This window comes from Gobius niger (genome assembly GCF_951799975.1).
Source record: "Gobius niger genome assembly, chromosome: 1".
Taxonomy (NCBI): Eukaryota; Metazoa; Chordata; class Actinopteri; order Gobiiformes; family Gobiidae; genus Gobius; species Gobius niger.
This window is the reverse complement of record NC_136852.1, coordinates 15,336,764-15,342,763: the sequence shown is the minus strand read 5'-3', so window position 1 is coordinate 15,342,763 and position 6,000 is coordinate 15,336,764. Positions and strand designations below refer to the sequence as shown.

Below are 6,000 nucleotides of genomic sequence, written 5' to 3'. Positions count from 1 at the left end.
CCCTAATTTCTTGACACTCCTTCCCTCCAGCACACATCGCTATTCTCCAAATAGACAATCTGTCCGCAATGTGTCCAATTTTTTTTTTTTTGCCACGCCGCTCATTGCCTGCAGGCCGAAGAAGCGCGCGCTACTCTGACAGACCTCGGAGTTTTTACTATCAGCGACTATTCCTTGTCACGTAGGCTCGATGTTTCCCTCCCTTCTCTCTCTCTCTCTCTCTCTCTCTCTCTCCCTCTCTCTCTCTTTCTTTCTGTGTATGAAGCTCCACTCTCTGCGCGCACGAGATTCAGAGACCGGATTTCGCTCGCTCTGAACGCCTGTGTGTCTGTCCTCTCCTCTCTCTTCACACCGGTCCGCAGCGGGCACGGCAGTGTATAGGCAATACAGCAGGGCGCATCGACTTCGACACACGATCTAAACGAGCTTACGAAGGAGTTCCTTTCTTGGATGACCTCAGCACGAAGTAAAATTAGTGGCAAGCCATCCCTCTGTGCGCTCTTGCCTCGGAGATGCAGGATACGCAGCGTCGCATCTTCAGAATTTAAATACTTGAGGCTGTAATCAAAAAGAAAGTATTTTTGCATGACTGGGAAATGAACATCGCTTTTTCAGAACACAGACTGGGGTGGATTTTGTTGGAACTAAATACGGATTGCTCTGTTGACAGTCGGTCTTGGCCACATTAAAGGAGAAGTGATTGGGTCAGCAAGACAACAAGTTGACTATAGATGCTGACCTGGTCGGTACCTCGTGCTCATCTACCAGAGTAGAGGGTTCGCTATACGTAAACGCCGAAGGATAACAACGCGCAACCGGGAAATTGAGTTATTGAGCTTTTTGGGCATCTGTTTGGCAGCGTATCCTAAAGCCGAGTGAATTATCCAAACTCGGATCCGTGGGAAACGACAAGGTAAGCTCTGAAGTTTCTGATTAAGTGATTAAGATATATTAAAGCAGATTCTGTTAGTCACAGTCGCCACTGCTTCATTGACGTAGGTTGGTGCTTCATTCCCCGAATCGACGTGTGTATCATTGGCAATGCCACCTGTTTGTTTTACTGTGGCACAGGCTGTGGCGGCTGTTGCGCCTATAATGTCAGCTCTCTCACACTCATGGTGCATGTTTGCTACAGCCTAGATTTGACTCATGTGTTACACTGAATATCAATCCCTGCATAAAGAGGATAGCCTGCATCTGTGTTAATGTTGGAACGCTTATTTGCCACAGTCACCACAATTAAAAACATGCCCAAACGCAACAAAGCTTCTTGTGCGCAGTAATAAGGTGTTTTTTGTTGTTGTTTTTTTAGTGAAAGAGCATTTCAAGATTACGAGTCACAGTTATAGTTATTAATGCAGCTGTAGACTTGTGGTCGTGGAGGTTTTAAGAAGGTGTGAAACTCAGCTTTGGCACCACCTTGTGGTTATTTTTATTGTCTTTGACTGTCCGGAATGTAACGCATAATTATCATTTAAATGCAATCGATTGTACCCGTTAGGTCTGGTTCATTAGACTAAATATAACTTTGATCTCAGCATTAATCACAGCTCCTCCTCTTTCTGCTCTGCATGCTGCAGCCCTCACAAACAGATAGATCCATTGATAGACCTTAAACTATGTACCTTCATGACTTTTACCATTGTTTTGTTTGATTTACACATCATCCTATGTGTTAAATGTTGCACAAATACAGCACAACAGGGTTTGGTGACAGTGTTGATTAGCTTCATGCAATGCAAACATAACTGCATTATATTTATGAGATCGTGCCTTCTGTGCCTATAGGTTCATGTACATACAGTATATGCAACGGCCCTGTGAGGCAACTCCTGCTGTGATTTTGGGCGATACAAAACAATTGATTGATTGATTGATTGATTGATTGATTGATTGATTGATTGATTGATATACCTCAAAAACGTTTTGATAAAGGTTTTAAGTAACTTATAGACCTCTGTGTGTCCAAAAGAGCGTAGTCCTACCGCATTAACCCAGGATAAGACAGATTACTGCTGTAGTGGTCGGGGCGGTGTGCACATGGTGCAGATTAGGCCAACATACGTGGGCTAGAGATTGCAAGAGAGTCCCAAGAGCTTCTATTAGTTTATTTTATTTTATTTATTTATTTAGTTGAACAGGGACAGTGTTAACCTCGGAACGGAGAGATGTGTTGTATCAGGTTGTAGCACTGCTAATTTCCACCTGTCTTCCCTGGACATGCTGAAAAGGGGCAAAGGACATCAAAAGTATTTGATTGTCTCTCTGTCCAAATCAAATATCTTTCCATATGATTGTAAATGTCTACGTGCAAAAAACAAAACAAAAAAACAAATACAACTCACTTGCCTACTTGTTGGGCTTGAATATGACATTTTTTGGTACATGTGGGCCAATTATGGATGGGAACCACTGGTGTGTGGACTTGGTCACATAATTTTTTTTAACTTGATCCTTACTGCACTACTGTAGATCTGTTTGCTAAGTACTGGGTTTACAATAACTTCAATCAAAGTGTTAAATTGGGTTCATGATAAGGCCAGTACAGGCCTAAGTCAGAAGCAGCTAACAGATATAACAGATAATAAAAAGATAATACTTGCACCCACGCAAAATATGACTGAGTAAAATGTATCTTTAATCATCTATTTTTATGAATTTTAAACATTGGCCTTCGGTTAACAGTTTATTTTCTTAGAAGTGTTTTCTTTTCGTCTGACTGCATTTAAAAATGTGGATTATTTCTCTTCCGAGCAGAGGTCATTGTCCGTGGTGTGCAGGCGGCAGAGGAGGCAAAGGAACAACAACAAGTCATGATGTCTCGCTCAGTAAGACCGCCATTAACCATTACTGCTGAAAAGTCATTCAAATGTATCATTGCTGTAAATAGATTATTTTTCAAGGTTGTTCTGAGTCTGACAGTGCTTTGAACTACCTTGCTGTTTTAGCCGTGCTCTCCTGTAGGTCACAGTTAGCCCATCCATTGAGCAGCTGCATCTGCTGTTTTTGATCAAGGTTATGGTAACAACGTCCTCCACAAGATGAACACATATCCTAATGTGCGCAGGTTTTCCTCTCCACACACGGGAGACATTAGCAGGCAGCCCTCAAGGTTGAGCTTTAGAGGACTGCGTGGAAGATTCAGGGTTAGGCAGGCTATTGTGTTGTATCTGAATTTATTGAAGGCTACGCCCCACACCTATGGCTCTTATGCCAAATCATGGAGGCAACCGTCCAGATTTGTGGACGAGTTTAAGTTTGAACATTGTATGTGGGTGGATTATTTTCTTTTTCTAATCATCACTAATTTCCATTTAACTAGTTTACAGCAGCCAAACCCACCCAAGAGTATCTCAAAAAACAGACAAAAACCATGGAATATATGACGAGATCTGGTGGTGCGCAGTACCCCTGTTTTTTAGCCCCAGAACATAATAGGCTGTTTCCATTCACCCTGTATGTCTTTATTTGCCCTGATATCATGCCTGCAGTCGAGAATAATGCTGCCATTCACCTTGTATTTATTCAATATGACGTAACTCTTGCTTGAACTGTAAACAACCCCCTCCAAGTGGACACTTTTTCACCCACGGAAAGACTTAACAAAAACACCCAATTCTGCGGGAAAACCACGGCCTTCACATTCATATGCAAATACACTGAAGAGTCCAGAAGATGTTTGATGGCGATGTTGGGAGAGGCGCTTCTCAGATATCTGTAATGTCTCCCCAATGCATCCTCTGTACGCAGCCCTCTGTACGAGACCATTTGTTGAATCAAATTTTGGCAAAGACTGCCTTGTGACTGTGAGTAACAATGAGAACAAGTTTGCTTATTTCAGGTTCAGCCTCCAATGCTACACCAACAGCGGGCAGATAAACAAATGATTCAAAAACAAGTCAATGTTTTTGTTTTGTCTTGGTTTGTTGGAGCTTCTAGTTAAGATTTTACGTGGATGAAAGCTAACACATTTTGCACACTACCATTGTGGCTGCTCCAAGAACCTTCTGGATTCACTGATCTACAGTGTGTGGACAGAGCACATCCTCCTGGGCTTATTTGCTTCTCCATTTTTCATGACAGTTTGCTTGTGTGTCTGCACATTGTGCCTTTGGGAGTGGTGAAACTGACTAAACTGTCTAAAATGATCCATATCCACTGCACTAGTTGTCAAATGTTTGGACAGTGATAAATGACGTGGAGAATATTTGTGAGGCAGGCTGCCAGCGATAAAGTATCTGCAGGGACCTGACCTACCTGTGCCCTACCACATGCTCTCTTGGCACATGCACCTAACTTAAAGTCAAATTTAACTTCAACTTTCTTCTGTCTGCAACACGTCTGCAGTTGAAGGTGCTCAGTAAATTGAATGGTCTTGAGTTCCTGTTTTCTTATTCTATTTTAATGTCCACACACTCAAATGTCATATATATGTCACAGTTGCCTAAAAATCCCTTATGTATTCACCACATCAGTAACGTTCAGATTATTTTACTAACTACCGTCCTTTCTAACACATAGTTGACATGAGGGAGGTAAATCATGGCTGTGCGCGCTCGTAGTGTTTTATCCCACCGATTGCAATTTTCATCGCACAATTTTATCTTCCCATTATATAGCGCTAACCCAGCTGCGCCATACTTGTTTCCATAGCAGCCAACCTCCACCTAATACTTTGTGTCGTTTTGGAGATGAGTCATAGATGTTAATGTTGAAGTTAATGTACGTCAACGGCTGCCAACGGCACAAGACAAAACAATTAAGGGACTGTCACGTCATCACATTATTGAGCTATGACCAAAAATGTGCTAACATCTGGATGTGGCAAATTCACCATTATTACTCCATTCTTTTCACCTGCACTTCCTGTTACATCTCCTGAATGATGAGAGCGATACAGGGAAATAAGGCTAAATTACACGGGCAAATATTGAGATCGGTAATTAAAAAGTCAAATTGTTGGCTTAACAGAGGCTGACCGATATATCGGACCGATATTTGGAGATTTTATCGACTATCGGCCGATCTAGCACCGAAAAAAGCCTATATTTCCGGGACCCGAAAATGACTGAGACTTCCCGTTCTTGCATTGGAAAATATGGACATGCTGCATGTCATTTTGAAATGCAGAATCTGGAGAATTCAATTGCTGAGTTAGTTTTAACCTCCACTGTTGTATTTTTTTATCGCCACGCAAAATGCAGTGGTTAGCAACAGAATGCTAATGCTATCGACAACTAATCAAGGCTGGGACAGAAACTATGATTGGATCACCTAAAGCAGGGGTAGGCAAGTTTGCGTCACGGAGGGCCGATTTTCATCATTGCCAAATAACCGAGAGCCGAGCCTCACTATTGTCGCCTAAAGTTAAGAACCATTTTCTGTAAATGCCAAAGTTTTACATCAGTGGTTCTAAAGTGGTCTGGCTCGGAGACATGCTGTGACCCAAATAAAACTGTAATTTGTCATATATCATATAAAATATTGTATTTACCACACGGTTTTATTGAACAGGCCGTAGATTTGCTTTTAAGACTGAAATTATGATCAAAACAACCCAATAATACAAATTTTAACAGATTTCCGTGTAGTTTCAGATGGAAAATACTGAAAAAAGTTCCCTATAGGCTCGTGACCCACTTTTGAGTCCCGACCCACCAGTTGAGAATCACTGTTTTACATTATATATGACCAAGTGGGATGTTCTGTAAGGACATTTAAAAAATACACCATAAAAAGACACTATTTCTCGCATTTTTTGTGTACTTTAACAGGTATTTGATCCCTTATTTGCATAATAGTATTTCTCAAAATCATATTGGGGGCCAGAGGTTCTGTGCTGGAGGACCGGATTTGGCTCCCAGGCCTGACGTTGCCTACTCCTGACCTAAAGTAATAACATTGTGCTGGAAAGGCGAAGGATTTGTTTTTACAGGATTACAGACCAAACATTTGAAAAAATCGGCAAAAAATATCAGTCAAAAATATCGGCTGAGCATA

At 41.6% G+C, this 6,000-nt stretch overlaps 1 protein-coding gene across 3 annotated transcripts in view; it reads left to right on the top strand.

Annotated features, from left to right (window-relative positions):
* The first annotated feature begins 218 nt into the window (after positions 1 to 218).
* The window catches only part of grik4 (glutamate receptor, ionotropic, kainate 4), a 245,855-nt gene continuing 240,073 nt past the window's right edge, over positions 219 to 6,000 (top strand). For 2 of the 3 annotated variants that reach the window (XM_079580066.1, XM_079580065.1), the window contains exon 1: positions 221 to 913. The gene's annotated coding sequence lies outside the window, so the exon portion shown is untranslated. Of the gene's footprint in view, positions 914 to 6,000 lie in introns of all 3 variants that reach the window. The other variant, XM_079580067.1, reaches the window with a different exon arrangement.